The sequence below is a fragment of the Lissotriton vulgaris genome, chromosome 2_1 (assembly GCF_964263255.1).
Source record: "Lissotriton vulgaris chromosome 2_1, aLisVul1.2, whole genome shotgun sequence".
NCBI classification, from domain to species: domain Eukaryota; kingdom Metazoa; phylum Chordata; class Amphibia; order Caudata; family Salamandridae; genus Lissotriton; species Lissotriton vulgaris.
The window spans coordinates 1685606551-1685621456 of record NC_141687.1 but is presented as its reverse complement, the minus strand read 5'-3'; the positions used below and the strand labels follow the sequence as shown (position 1 = coordinate 1685621456).

General features: G+C 46.7%; 1 protein-coding gene across 1 annotated transcript in view; it reads left to right on the top strand.

Annotated features, from left to right (window-relative positions):
- LOC147733096 (uncharacterized) overlaps positions 1-14906 on the top strand; it is a 66213-nt gene that overhangs the window by 30999 nt on the left and 20308 nt on the right. The window lies entirely within an intron of this gene.

The following is a 14906-nucleotide window of genomic DNA, read 5'->3' as shown; positions in this document are numbered from 1 at the left end:
GGAGTGGAGACAGTGTGGCGTAGCAGCCAGAGCTGTTTACCCTAGAGTTGGGGGTCCCAGTTTGAGTCTCGGCAGTGCAAGATCCTGTGATTCTTTGCAAATCACTTACTCTCCCTGGGTGAAAAATTGCTATATAAATATGATGAGGAGTAAAAAAGCAAAACGAGGCAAAACGTTATGAAAAAAATAGTTCAGCCAAAGCGGATTTTTACAGTCTTTAGGCAAAGGGAAAATGATAAGAGAAGCAGACGAGAAACAAGAATTGGTAAATGCAGATAAATATGCTACAACGAATAGAAATAGAGCAAATTTAGTTCGCAGGCACAGGAACAGATATGAAGCCAGGAAAAAGAGGACGCAGGATGGAATTCCTTTTAAGTTTATATTAAAAACAATAGTTTTTCAAGCACAGCACATGCGTAAGCGGTGTGCAGGCGAATCCTAAAAATAAAGTACTAGCTCCTGGCCCTTGCAGAATCTTAAAACATGTTCATATGGCTGGAATTCATCTGTGAAAAACATGGCAACCCTGTTACTGTGCCTCAAATCCTGCAATGTTTTTCAAAGTGAAGAGAAAATGAGAACATTCATTGTGCAACTGAGTAAAAATGTTTCTAGCATTCTCAACAATAATTTTCTGTTCTGTTAAGGACACACAGGTGAGGATTATGCTTCTCTTTCACTTACTGTAATTTCCAGGACCTAATCAAAGCAAAACATTAAAATTCACTACATTTCCATAATGCCATATATAACACATGCCCAACCATAGAGACCCAACCCTATATAACCTTAGAACAACCAATATCACTCTACTTTCTTTGCACCAGTCCAATGCAGTAAATAACAGTCCAAGACCGTGAAACGACAGGGTCCGCAACCAATAGACAAAAGTCAGCAACAGCTCCAATGAGAGCACCAAGACCAGAACCTGAAGCAGCAGAATATCGTCAACCATGATGAACTTGAGAAAATAGTGCGGAACATCCTCAACTTCCGGTGAAACTCCGTAAAAACAGGTCACTTGTCTACATTTCCTACGGAGAGAGTAGAAAAGCAAGTCATAAACACTGATCCCCAAAGTAAAATGTATGACAAACCAACAATATTACATAAGATATATAATTCAGCAAAAAAACATAAGTTTGCACAAACATAATGCAATGTATGGGTGGGATAATCCTCACCTTCATGTCCTTAATAGAATGAAAATTCTTGTCACAAATGCTAGAGTTGTTTTTATACAATGTCATGACCAGGTCCTCCAATTATGCTCGTTTAAAGCTGAGCCACCACCACAGAGCGACATCAACAGTAGGCTTATAATAAAAAGATTTAAAGATAGATTCCGATGACCAATCTACCACCATTAAAATATCATTCAAACTAGAACTCAAAGCAAATGATTTTGAAGTCATTGCCCCTCAAGCAGAGTGGGCGTCAAATACAGATATGTAAATACTGGCTTCATTCAAGAGCCACATCATTCATCTGGCTATAGTGGCAGATGCCACTGCATTAAAAGGTTTTTGAAAAGCAATCAGCAATTGTCATCTCATATCTGTATGGAATTCAGCAGCACTCACTTCATACGACTTCAAACATTGCACTATGCAAATTTTAGAATTATCCGGAAAAGCTGGGTGAGATACAGACCTATAATTATATTTGGTCCCTATTGTAACGGAAAAAGTAATACCTTCAACTGAGAAGACTCTCCCCGCCAGATCTAAAGCCCGTACGTCAGACACGCTTACATGAAATTAAGCACAAAAGCATGGTCAGTTTAGCTGACAGCTGTTTCGGAGAGAGAGATTTTTTCTCCAGCCAGGACTCCAAAAATCGAAGGACTACATTGATTCCTATAAAACTGAATACTTAGACTGTGGGGGTCCATCTATTCAAATACATTTCAATAGTTTACAAACTATGAGATGTTCTCCCACAGGTATATCATCATCAGGCACGTCATCAGCTGAATTGGCGGACTGAAAATTATTCACTGACCTGTATGCCATTTCAGAGGAGGTGAGAGCGGATAAAAAATGTATTTCCAGACGACAATACGCTCCAACGGGATCTGCACCTTGCTCACTGCACCAGCCACACCAGCATTGCCAGGCTGACGCATATCTCTTGTGAGTGCCGGATGACCTGGAATGATTTGGCGAAATCATTAGCTTCCTGCTAAATTCCCAGGAGGTTAGCCTTTCCCAGACACCCTCCAGGCTCCTAGCGAGAGGTGTTCTGATAGAATTAGAGGATGTGAAAGGTGCCCCACCCCCCCGGATCCAGAAGGAGGTTCCAATTTAAGGGAATCAGAACCGAACAAGCACAAGCCATCTCCAGAAGCACTGGAGACCACACTTACGCCCTCCAGAGATGTGTCGCTAAGATCAGCTCTGTGCAAGATGGAGGATTGTGCCCTCTTAAACTGTTGATCCAAAGAAAAGTGAATTCTAAAATGTTCTTTTAAGGTTTTCCGTGTGTGGTTTTTATTTATCATTCCATATATGAAAGAAAACAGCCGACACATGTTTCGCCCTGGTGGCCAAATGGCCATGAGCTTTTTCAAGGCAGAATTCAGATAGGTTGGCAGGTAAGAAGGAGTGAGTCTCTAGAAGGATGGCGATAAGTCTCTGCAGTCCTCTATCCTCTGGCGCCACAATTGCTACTACTCATGGAATCATCATAAACAGTGGGAAGGAGTTCTCTAGGAAGGGAGACCAATCCTGAAAAAATGCATCAGTAGCTTGGGCTCCAGATCTGGCTGCCAACTGAAAAATAATGGGATCTTCCGATTGAAACAAGATGCAAAGTGATCCACCTGGCAAGGACCACAAAGCCGGTGGAAGGCATGGGAGACTTTGGGATGAAGTCTCCAATTGCTGAAGTCCCAAATATGTCAATAGTTTTTTTTCTAGCGCATGACATACTCTGCAATCACAGAGACCCTGTGCTAGACACAAAAATTGTTTGGCAATCTTTGCAAGGAGATGGGATTCTGAGCCGCCCAGCTTGTTCACATAATAGTCCTGAAATGTGGTCCATGCGGAGAAGATGCAACAATTGGACCTCTCCAAAGAGAGGCTCTGGATGACAAACGACCCCGCAAGGAGTGGCAAGAAATTGATGTGAAGACTTAGTTCAGCTTCTGACCAGCGACCCACTCCCATAGAAATCGGGCACAACGCGCTCCCCAACCCCACCTGCTGGCATCAGACTCAATCACTGTCTCTGAGATTGATCCAAAAATCGTCCTGCCATTCCAGGCCTTTATGTGATATAATCACTAAGACATTTACGTCTTCGCTTCCTCCAACAGAAGAATCTGCTTGGAGTAACTGAGGCCTTCCGGATATGCATGATCTTCAGTCTAAGAAGGGCCCAATAATGGAGAGGTCTTTGAAAGATCGCCTGTATAGATGAGGCCTCCAGGCCGACTAAGCGGACTATTGACCTCAAGGATACTCACTGCTTGTGCAGCAATGATCTCAGCTCCTCCTTCATATTTCAGACTTTCTGAGGAGGAAGGACTTGAAGATATTGAATGGAATCTACCTGAAAACATGGAAATTCCAACTTCTAAGAAGGAACCAGGACTTACTTGTGACTGTTGGTTATGAACCACAGATCCTGAAGGAGGGATATCTTCCACTCCAAATGGGTCGCCACCAGCCGAGGACTATGAGCCATTCTGATGATGTGGTCTACTGCATAAATGATCAGAGGAACCCCTCGAGCTCTCAAAGATTCTACCACTGGCCTCATGATCTTTGTGAAGCACCAGGGGGCTTAAGAGAGATCAAAGGGGTGGAATTTGTACTCGTAACAAACTCCTAGCCAAAGAAAATTGAGGAAACGCTGATGACGGGGGAAAATTGAGATGGTTAGATAAGCGTCTTTTAAGTCCAAATAGACCATCCTATCCACTTCCTGAAGGATATCCCTTAAGAGATGAATACCTTCCATTTTGAAATGATGGTAAATGATCTAACCATTGAAGTCCTTCAAATTCAGCACAAGCCGTAACCCCCCCTCGTTTCTTTTCTACCAGGAAAATGCAACTTAGAAAACTGTTCGGGTGCAGGTAAGACTCCTCTATCACGCCTTTGGCAATCAGAGCGCGCACCTCTGAGGAGATTAAATCCTGCTCTTGTAAGGAAAAAAAATACATTGTGTGAGGGTGAGAAGTCTGAACTGGAGAACTGTAAAATTCCAGTTTGAAACCCAGTACCCCTTCGATAATTCAAGGATCCTGGTTAACTTCTGGCAGTTATGTAAGAATAACCTGGTCCTGCCCCTCAGTATTACTTCTGAAAAAGGAATTAACCTCACCTGTAGAGTCGGACTCCGGGAAGGAGTCTTGGGACACTATGTATCTTTTTCTCCTGTAACCGTTCCTGTTGGCTCTGGACCATGTGGGGTAGAATCTGTCATTTTAGGAGGAATCTGGATAGCCTCCTCTACCCTATTGGTATGATTCTCTTTGCGGACCTTGGTGGTACCCCGGAATCGTGCAGCTTTGCCAAAAACTGGAAGACATTTTTGATGAGCCCCTAGGCTTTATCCAAGTTAATGTATTTAGCTACAAATTTAGACAACTCTTTTAGAAAGGGGTTCCCAAACAGTAAGCCCTGTGCTATAAGACCTGATTCAGATTACGCCAGTTCCGTAAGTTGAAGACCCAGTTTGAGGAGAATGGATCAGTTAGAATTTCTGAGCTGGTATATTGCTGTCTGAGCCCAATCGACCAGGTCTTCTGGGTCAACAAAGTTAGCCAACTCCTTAGCGTGATAGGCTATCTCCAGAATCTTAGTTAAAGGGCCCTTTACATCCAGCAATTTTCCTGGCACCCTGCCAGGCACAATCAATATACTTCTTAGGGTCTTTAGTGAAGTTATTCAGGTAAGCAACTAGAGTCGGATTCACCTCAGGGGTGTTGCCGACCTTACCAGGGCGATCAGGTCTGGGGCATTTGAAACACATCCAAGCTCTGACATGATTGTCGAACCCCTGTTACTGTGAGATTGAACATAATCTGTCACTTCCTGGAGCGGGAGCCATACATTAGATTTGGGATGTGCAATATCCTTAGGCTCAAAGGTTAAGGACTCCGGTTGCTGTATGCCAGCAGAATGGCGGGACTTACACTTTAGTTTGCTATGGCCTAATTCGTCGCCCTGCCCAAAGCTCTCAGATTAAGAGAAATCTGAGTCATCATTCATTGGAGCTGAAGACAAGCGAGCAGCTGAGTGCTCTGGTTGTGCGTGGGGCCTTTAGGGGCTTGCGAGCCGTGCTTGACTTTGGTGGCTGACTAGCTCCAGTAGGCAACATGGGTTTGGTAACCAAAGTTGCTGCTCTGCGTACCCATAGAGTTGATGCTTTAGTGGTCCAATAGTCCTCACTGGGGCTTTGTTTACAGAATGTTGTATGCCCACATCAAGTGCGTTCACTAGGTCTTGCTCCATAGACCCCCCCGGCCATCATAATTGTGAGATAATTGTGAGAAATGAGGTGGGCTCTGGTTGGCAGAGGTCGGTACCAAATAGGCACCCTTGCTTATAGTCAGGGTAAGGAGGATAACTACTTTAGATAACCCCTGCTCACCCCCTGGGTAGCTTCAAACGAGCAGACAGACGGGTCCCAAGGGCGATGTGTAAAGTATTTGTACTCAAAATACACAGTAATACAGTGATAACACAACAAATGGACACCACACCAATTTAGACAAGCATTGGCATTGCCAATAGGTCTCGCTTTTGGGACCTTATAAGTATTTAGTTATGCAGCATAATATCCTTGGTGCAACAACATCAACTGCAACTGTAGCATGGCTAAAGACTTATAAGGTCCCAAAGGCTGCTCCTTTCAAAGTACTATGGTATTATTGCAGATGGAGGAAAGTCTACACTTTAACTAAAATCCCTAACTTTATATACCGTACCTGCAAAATAGGACGGTAACTGTCTTTAATGTAACAGGGATAATCCCATTTAGTTTATCTGTAACCACATAAACCCTCATTCATAAAAAAAGACAAAAAAAAGGCGCTGTGCATATCACCCAATTCAAAACAAATGTACAAACTACTCACTTGGAAGACATGCTTTGTCTATTTCTTTTAAATAAGCCTAAATCCTTCAATGTATTTATCTCGTAATGTGCAGTATAGTTCCATTAAGAAACACCTCATTATAGGGAGAGTCAACGGTACCAAGGAAAGCAGGGGCCTATAATATGCCTCCTTAGTGACCTATAGTCAACTTGGGAACTTCCTATTTGCTAGGGGTACCTTGGAGCGGATGTACTGGGAAAGCTGCCTGGTAGCACGCCCAAGTAACATGGAAGCCTAAGCAGAGGACATTAAACAGGTCTTTAACATTACAGCTAAAGTATCACGTGAAAGGTACTGTGCTTGCAAGAATGACCACAGTCTTCCCACAACCAAAGGCGCCCTAGGGGAGTTAGGGGCTGTGTGTTTAGCAACCACAATGAGAACGCCAAAGCAGCCTCAAGTACCACCATCCTCTGCCCAAACCAATCCTTGTAAAATCTTTATCTTGTGTCAGGTTCATTGATCTACAGATTTGATCTTTTCCTCTACCAAAATACACCAGCCCACATATATTTTCCAAAGGTGTACTCACCTAAGATTCGTTTAGCAAGCCTGCATTTTTTTCCAATATTATTCCCATCCTCCTAAAAAGTCAACATGCCCACTTTATCAGTAAATTCATAGTCCCACTCAAAATCACCTAGGTCAAAATGCTTATTTCTTCAACAATTAGAATTTTAACTTTGCTGATTTCAGCATATTTAGACAGCAATTCCTCTCAACCCGAATTCTCTTTCAACATTACCCTATGCTCCGTGGATATAATCCCAGAGCTATGTCACCTTTTTGTAGATACTTGTTCTTTTGTAGAGTTTTTGACACATAACCGACCATACTACAACTCCTCCCGATGGCAGCCTAGGCCTCACCAACAGGGGACACATGGCTGATCACTCTCAGACACCAGCTAATGTAATCTTCAGCCAGTCACGCAATCACAACAACCAATCAATCGGAGTTCTAAATGTGTGTTTTTACATTATCCATTTGGTGGGCTGCAAATCAGAGATGGGTTCAGGTCAAAACAGAACATTCAACAATACACACACAAAAACACCAGGACAAAGGGCAAGTTATTTTGACATCCAAAACTTTCCAGCCTGTGCATGCTGTGAATGAGATCATTGACATAGTAAACAGACCAATCGCCCTCTGCAATCAAGTCAACTTAAGCTTTGAAAATTTTACATTTGTATGTTTGCAGCTTGAGACCCACTGGGAACCTCAATGTTTGTTTTTTGTGCAGATATCAAGAGAATCCACTGGTTAACTGAAGAATTCTCAGCAATGTACCAAAGTTCCATAAAACCCTTGAACATAATCAATGTATATCTATTTTCTTGGTATCTCTAGGTGGTGGAATACTGAATAGATCATAAGCACTGCGTGCATGTGCCCAATGCTCTATGCTGTTCTAGGCAGCCAAGGGTTAAGTGAGCCACCTTTGGTAAATCTGTAGCAGTGATGGTGACTGCAGGTTTCATTTTAGCACTAGCATGTGGGTATTGCAGTGTCAGTCCCATAGAGTCTATGGGACTGACACTGCAATACCCACATGCTAGTGCTAAAATGAAACCTGCAGTCACCATCACTGCTACAGATTCACCAAGGTGGCTCACTTAACCCTTGGCTGCCTAGAACAGCGTACCCCTCAGTCGCCTATAGATTTAACTCATGGCACATGTTCCCATTTACACTATATTTAAGTTTAGTTGGGTAAAACATGGCAGTTGTTTTGTCCCTCCTTCTCTTCCTTGGTTGGAGAAGGAACTTTTACCTATGCACTGTGAACATTCTGTAAGCTGCGTGAAGTCGTAGAAAAAGTTCCAAGCTATTTTTCGAGTGAACATCGATTTCTTCGCTGTCACATGAGTTTAATATTGCAACTCATAACCTGCAGTGAAGAGCCTCATAACGCCAATGAGCTCTATTTAGAAGCGGCATGTATAATTTCAGTCCTGACCAGAGGGCGTGTGCTCTGCTAGCATGGCCATAGTAGATGGTACGCATGGTACCAGCAACAAGAAATCAGTGGCACAGCAAGTCCTCCATAACCAAATGTGAGGCATTGTAAAAAGGCAAGGAGGAAACACCTCTGCCGATACGTAGCGCTCACTTACTTTGAGATACAATTGGCTGCGATCATAACCACAGGAAGGAGTAGGACAAAGACATTGTATTGTTCAAGTGGTCCTTGAAGCACTAATAAAGCCAATTGCACAGAGTCTCTTTCCCACAGGATACTTGTACGAAAATGTATGCTTGGTATAATGTGCCAGCGGACTAACCAAGAACCGTAAACCGAAATGGTACAATGCACTAGATTCTAAAAGTGCCAGACACCTCTTTCTCATACACATGACAGAGACGTTTCTGCTATATAGAACCCTCCCTATACATTATGCCAGCTTAGTATGGATCACTTAACTCGCTCAATACGAAGCACAAGGGCGGTTTAGACTTTTTTAGGCTGGACTAGCACAGCACTCTGCACAAAGTACCCCTGCACTGTAGTAGTAGTTGTGAGAATTGTACCAATCTGTGACCAGCTCCTCACCCCCTTTTAGGGGATATACTGGTTCAAGAATGCCCAGGTTCTGCAGAGGTCATCGCCCAGCAGCACTATCGAATGAGGAGATAGTAACTGTAGGCGGAGCCTGAAGGATTCCTCGACTCTTATCACAAATACACATATCTAAATATGTTTCCATTTTTATTTTGGTGTTGCACAGCTGCATGATATCAACACTTTGGCTGAAATACATGAAAAACAAATAAAATCAGTTTAAAAATATGGAATGTGTTAATTTGCGACTAAACTTTTAAACCTTGGGACTTGTAATGTCTCAAACGCCTTTGCTTTCAACTACCTGCCTCTAAACGATCCAAAAAATGTTAGAGAAATATGGGCTTTGAAAGCGAATGAGGAGCCAGTGCTCGGGTGCCTCTCATTCGCCCAGCTCACATGGCCCTACAAAGTCCAACAAGGTCTGAGTCCACTAAGCACTGCAGCAGATGACAGAGTACAATCAACTTTCATAACAGGGGACAGTCAATACACAAACATGCAGAGGCACATAGAATGGTTAAACAAGAAAATACCTTCTTTCTAAAAGTGGATCTGCCACGAACGCAATCAAACCGTTTACTATTTCGTCCTCACAAGCAGTAGGACTCCAATTAATGGTACCGTAAGTCACCACAGTTACACTGTAAGTCACAAAACAAACCACTTGCACCAAATGAAATGTGGTAAAAAAATGTATATAGGAAAATCATCTTTAGGACGCTGTAATGTGCAATGCGCACTAGCACGTGTAACTGCGGCGCCGCCGTGATAATAATACTCAGGATACCGTGCTCTGTTTCCTCGTGGCTGTGACTGACTTCGTCGGCCACGCCTCCTTTATTTTATACAATGCGCGTGACGTCATGCGCCAGCGCTAGCGTTCCCTTGCCGGCACAGGTAGACTGAACCGCTACCCTACGCCTTAGGACACTACATTCCTTCTAACCTTTATTAAACAAAACCATATCAAATACAATTGAAAAAGGTGGATCTGTTACCAGTCATTTAGTCCCAGTTTCTGGATCATCACACCAAGAAGTCAGCCAGTTGGGAGGATGGTGCTGGATTCTTGCGCAAGCCATATCTGGATTGTTCTCCTCGGGACGGGGGCACCACCGGTGTCATTCTTGTTGGGGTGCTGTTTCCTTGGAATCTTGTCGGAGAGCCTGGCAGGCTCTCCCCCGGGGTTGCCGGCAGTGACTGAGTGTCCTGGCTCATCGGGTTCTCCTCTTCAGGGGGGTACTGTTCCGGCAGCTCGAGACCGCCGTCATCCATGAGTTGGCTCGGACTGGCCCTCGAGCGATCGGGCCCTTGATGAGGTAGTGTTCCAGGGTGTACCTTCTTGAAGAATGAGATGTTGCGAGTGACTGTTTCAGTTCCCTTCTGGGCTGTCACCGTGGTGCAGGTTCGGCGGAGGACAGTCCACGGCTGGTGCTCAAACGGGAGTCGGAATTTGCTCCCTGGATATCGATCCTTGATGTACACGTGCTCTGTAATTTGAATGTCGGATTCTTTGGCTCCTCGCCGACTGCTGGCTTGGTCATTAGAGTGAGTCCAGTTGGCCAGGGTTCTCTCCGCGTCGACTTGGGCTGGGACCCAGGTTGGGTGATTCAGGATGGTGTCCTTCACTACTCGGCCCATGGTCACCGGCCCAGGTGCTGCTTCGGTCGTGAGGTGCGGTGTCAGCTGGTACTCTCTCAAGAAACTGTAGATGGCCCTCTCCAGTGGTGATCCATCAGCATGCGCAATGCGTATCGACTTGTTGAGCATACACATAAATCTCTCCACTTCCCCATTGGCTTGGGGCCAGCGTGGAGTTACTTTACGGTAATGGATTCCCCAACTCTTTAGGTAATCCGCAAACTTCTGTCCCTGAAATGGTGGACCGTTATCCGTCTTGACCACTTCAAATATACCGTGTGTGGTGTTAGTCTTCTCGAACTTGGTCATGACCTCCATGGCTGTCTTACTTTAGACAATCTCCACCTCCGGGTACTTTGTGAAGTCGTCAATGATCACTAGGGCATAGCGTCCATCGGGAAGGTGTCCGAAATCTGCACTTACGCATTCCCACGGCCTTTGGGGGTTGTCTTCCGTGATTACTGGGTGAGGGCGATCTGGCTGCCCTGCTGCTTGACACCAGGTGCAGGTTCTGACCGTCTGTTCTACCATTGCGTGCATTCCGGGGAACCACACCTTGGCTCTCAGCCGGCTCTTGGTTTTTACCATGCCTTGGTGTCCCCGGTGTGCCAATTCCACGGCTTGCTGGGCTAGGCTGACTGACATTACCAGTCGCGGCCCTCGTAGGAGGCAGCCTCGGCTGTCGAGGGACAGCTCTTTTTTCACTCGCATCATAGACTCTAGCGTCGCTCTTGCAAGCTGTGTCCGCCTGCTCAGGGTGGCTTGAATAGGGCACCAGTCATTTGATCTGACACCATCCGCTGCTATTTGTAGGCACTCGTCTCCTTGGGTGGCTTCAATGATGGCTTCGAGACTTATGGGCAGAGGCCGTGACCTTTCCAGTACCAACCGGACGTATTCCTCAGTATCCTCCGCCTCTTCTCTTTCTGCTTTAGTGGCCGCTCAGGGATGTCTCGAGAGATAGTCTGCCGGATTCGTTGAGCCTGGTTTGTACTCTACACAGTAGTCATACCCTTGCAGTTGAAGTATCCACTTCTCAATCCTCGGTGGTGGCTTGTACACTGAACCCTGAAATAGGGGTATGAGAGGTTTGTGGTCTGTGAATACTGTGAAGGAGTGGCCATATATGTAGACATGAAAGTGCTGGCAAGCCCAGTGAATGACAATTGCTTCCCGCTCTATTTGCGAGTATCTCTGCTCCGTGTCCGTTAGGGAATGGCTGGCGTAGGCGATGGGCGCCCATTCACCATTGCTTTGAAGCTGGGTTAGCCCTGCCCCTAGCCCATAGGGGCTGGCGTCCACTGCAACGTTGGTGGATCTGGTAGGGTCAAAGTAGGATAAAGTCGTATCCGCCGACAGGGCTGCCTTCGTGGCTTTGAACGCTTGTTCCTGTGCCGGGCCCCATTGCCATGTGGTGGTGGACATCGTCAGTTCCCTGAGGGGTTTTGTGACATTGGAGAGGTCGGGGACAAAGCAACCACAGAAGTTCACCATTCCCAGGAAACTTTTTATTTCTGAGATGTTGGATGGGGCTGGGGCTTCTTGGACGTCCCTCACCTTGTCGGGGTCCGGTGCTATCCCTTGGTCGGAGAAGGTGTAACCGAAAAAGCTGATCTTGTTCTTTAAGAACTGGCACTTCTCACGGTGTAGGGTCAGGCTGGATTCTTTTATCCTTTGGAGTACTCCTCTCAGTCCCTGATGGTGGTCTTCTATTGATGATGCATAGATTAGTAGATCATCGCTCACATTGAGAACTCCTGGTAGTCCGCTGAGAACTTCCCGGATGGTGTTTTGGAACACCTTGGTGGCACTCGAGATTTCAAAATTGAGGGGCGGGTATCTTCTGAGGACTACGTGCGTGGAGAATGTGGTTGTATATTGAGAGTCTGGGTGGAGTGGTAGTTGATGATAACCGGAGTGGAGGTCCATCTTTGAGAACCATCTTGCGCCGTTCAATTCTCCCAGGATGTCGTCGATGGTTGGGGTTAGGTGTCGTTCCCTCTTCAACGCTGCATTGGGGAGGCGCATGTCCATGCAAATGCGGACTTGCCCCGGTTGTTTCGGCTTCCGGGCCACCACGATCGGGGACACCAACGGGGTGGGCCCGCTGACCTTTTCGATAATACCTTGTTTCTCCAATGCCTCCAGTTCTTATTCGACCTTCTTCCTTAGGTGGAATGCAATGCGCCTATGCCTCAGCGCCACTGGTTGGACCGACGGGTCAATGTGGAGGAAGACTTCTTTCCCCTTGAGGCATCTGATGCCCTTGAAGACTTCTCCAAACTCTTCCAAAATGGTTTCTAGTTATTCTTCCAGCACCGCCATGGCAAACGATATGAGCCTCAATTCTCCCGCTGACTGCCCACTTATTAGCATGCCACTGCCTTCTTTCGTGACATACATGGTGGTGGGTACTTTCAGGCCTTGGTGTTGTAGCTCAGTCTTGTAACATTCTATCAGGGGAATTGGTGTCTTCTGGCCATACACAAACACCCTGATCCTTGCCTCGCGTAGGGGAGGCCAGTCGCGTAGCTGGTTGTACACATTGGCATCCATCAGCTCAATGGATGCTCCTGTGTCGATAGTGGCTCTCACTTCCTGCTGGTGAATCTTGATGCAGCACTTTGGGAGACGCCGATTCTTCCGTCGTGGCTGGTCAATCAGGAACACATAGAGGACCGGGTAATCACCCTTGTCGTCGTCCATGTCTTCACTGTCTTGCTCCTCCAGCACTGCATGCGCAGCTTCTTTCTCGGCCTTCGCTGACCTGCACACCGCTGCAAAGTGGTTCATCCACCCACATGCGCTGCACTTCTTTCCTTTCGCCGGGCAGTCCTGTATGCGGTGGGGCTGGCCTCCGCAATATCCACACTCCTTCTTATCTTGCTGTTTCTTCCCCGCGTTTTGGCGCACTTCTGGTCTTACCACATTCACTTTCTCCGCCATGTTTAGTTGCTCTGTCTTGACGGGTTGGTGGAGGGCTGCTTCCATGTGGGAGGCTCTAGCCTGCGACAATTCTTTGGAGCGGCCCAGGGTGAGGATGTCCGCTAGTGGCTTGACGTCTTCCTGAAGGATGGTGACTCTGAGTTTGTATGAGTAACACCCTTGGATTATCTGCCCTCGAATTTCATCCTGTTCATCACGAAACCCGCACGTGCTGGCCAACTCTTTTAACCTTCCATGGAATGCATCTAACGACTCTTCCGCTTCCTGCTTGGCCTGGCGAAAGATGAACCTCTCATAGTCTCTGTTTGCCATCGGTTCAAAATGCGCATTCAAGGCATTGAGGAGGGTGTGATATGTCTTTGGTGTCGCTTCTACCAACGTTTTGTAGATAAGGTGAATGTCTTTACCTCAGGGATGGAGAAGTAGAGCTCTGCGCCTCTCACGGGCCCTGCCGGCCCCTTCGAAGTAGATCTGGAGACGATCAATCCAGTCTCTCCATCGTGGAGCCAGGGACGATGGGGCCCCATCCACTATGAATGGTTCAATAGCGGGAATCGACGCCATCTTGATGCGTGCGTAAGCACTCCTCCCTGCACGTGCGCTGCTCACCACTTGGGCGCACCGGTAGCTGCCTGTTCGAGGGTAGTTATGATGATGCCGGAGTTCTCTCCTGTGGCCGGCTTTCCCTCACTCTTGCCACAATGGTTGTCTGCCTGTCCACTCTGCCCTGTCCTCAGCGGCGGGCGCACATGGCACCTGGGTGTAGGCCAGCTCCTGGGTGTAGTGTGGTATCATTTTCCCCTTTTCAGGGCATGAGCACGGGCCCCAGGGGCCGTTACAATAGCAGCACCCAGGAGTAGTAGCACCTTCCAGGCAGACCCGAGGTCGGCGTGACTCTCGTGGGCCCAAAGCACAAGGGCTCTCAGGGTGGCTGAATCACGAGGTGGGGGAGGTATAACTTGCAACTGCGCCACTGCGATAATAATACTCAGGACACCCTGCTCTGTTTCCTCGTGGCTCCGACTGACTTCGTCGGCCACGCCTCCTTTATTTTATACAATGCGCGTGACGGCATGCGCCAGCGCTAGCGTGCCCTTGCCGGTGCTGGTAGATTGAACCGCTACCCTACGCCATAGGACACTACAGACGCTTCTTCAGTTGACTCCGAGCACAAGACACTGGAGGTTTCAAGGCAGCTAGCTTGCTTCTGGTGCCTGAAGATACACGTATACGGAGGCTGCTGGCCCCGCTTTTCTCTTTGAGTTCTGAGCCCACGCCGAGATCATAAGGGAGCACGTGGTGCCCCTTATTTAGGACAAGACCAATCAGAAGGGTCAGGTTTGAAGGACTTGTTGGGACAAAGGACTACACAGGGTAGATTACCTTGGTCACCTCGTGCTGAGGGCGAGGTCAACCAATTTGGCATTTCACTGAGATAATTATAGAAGCGATACACAATTAATGTTCTTAGTTCTGATGAAGACCCCCACAGTGATTCTTTTTTATACTCACACATTCTTAAGGAATCGAAACATCGATGTATATACTGCTCTGTACTCTAGGCAGTGCCTAATGCTATTTTCCAACCCTATGGCATGAATCAAACTGACAGGGTGTACACAGGAGCTGGCA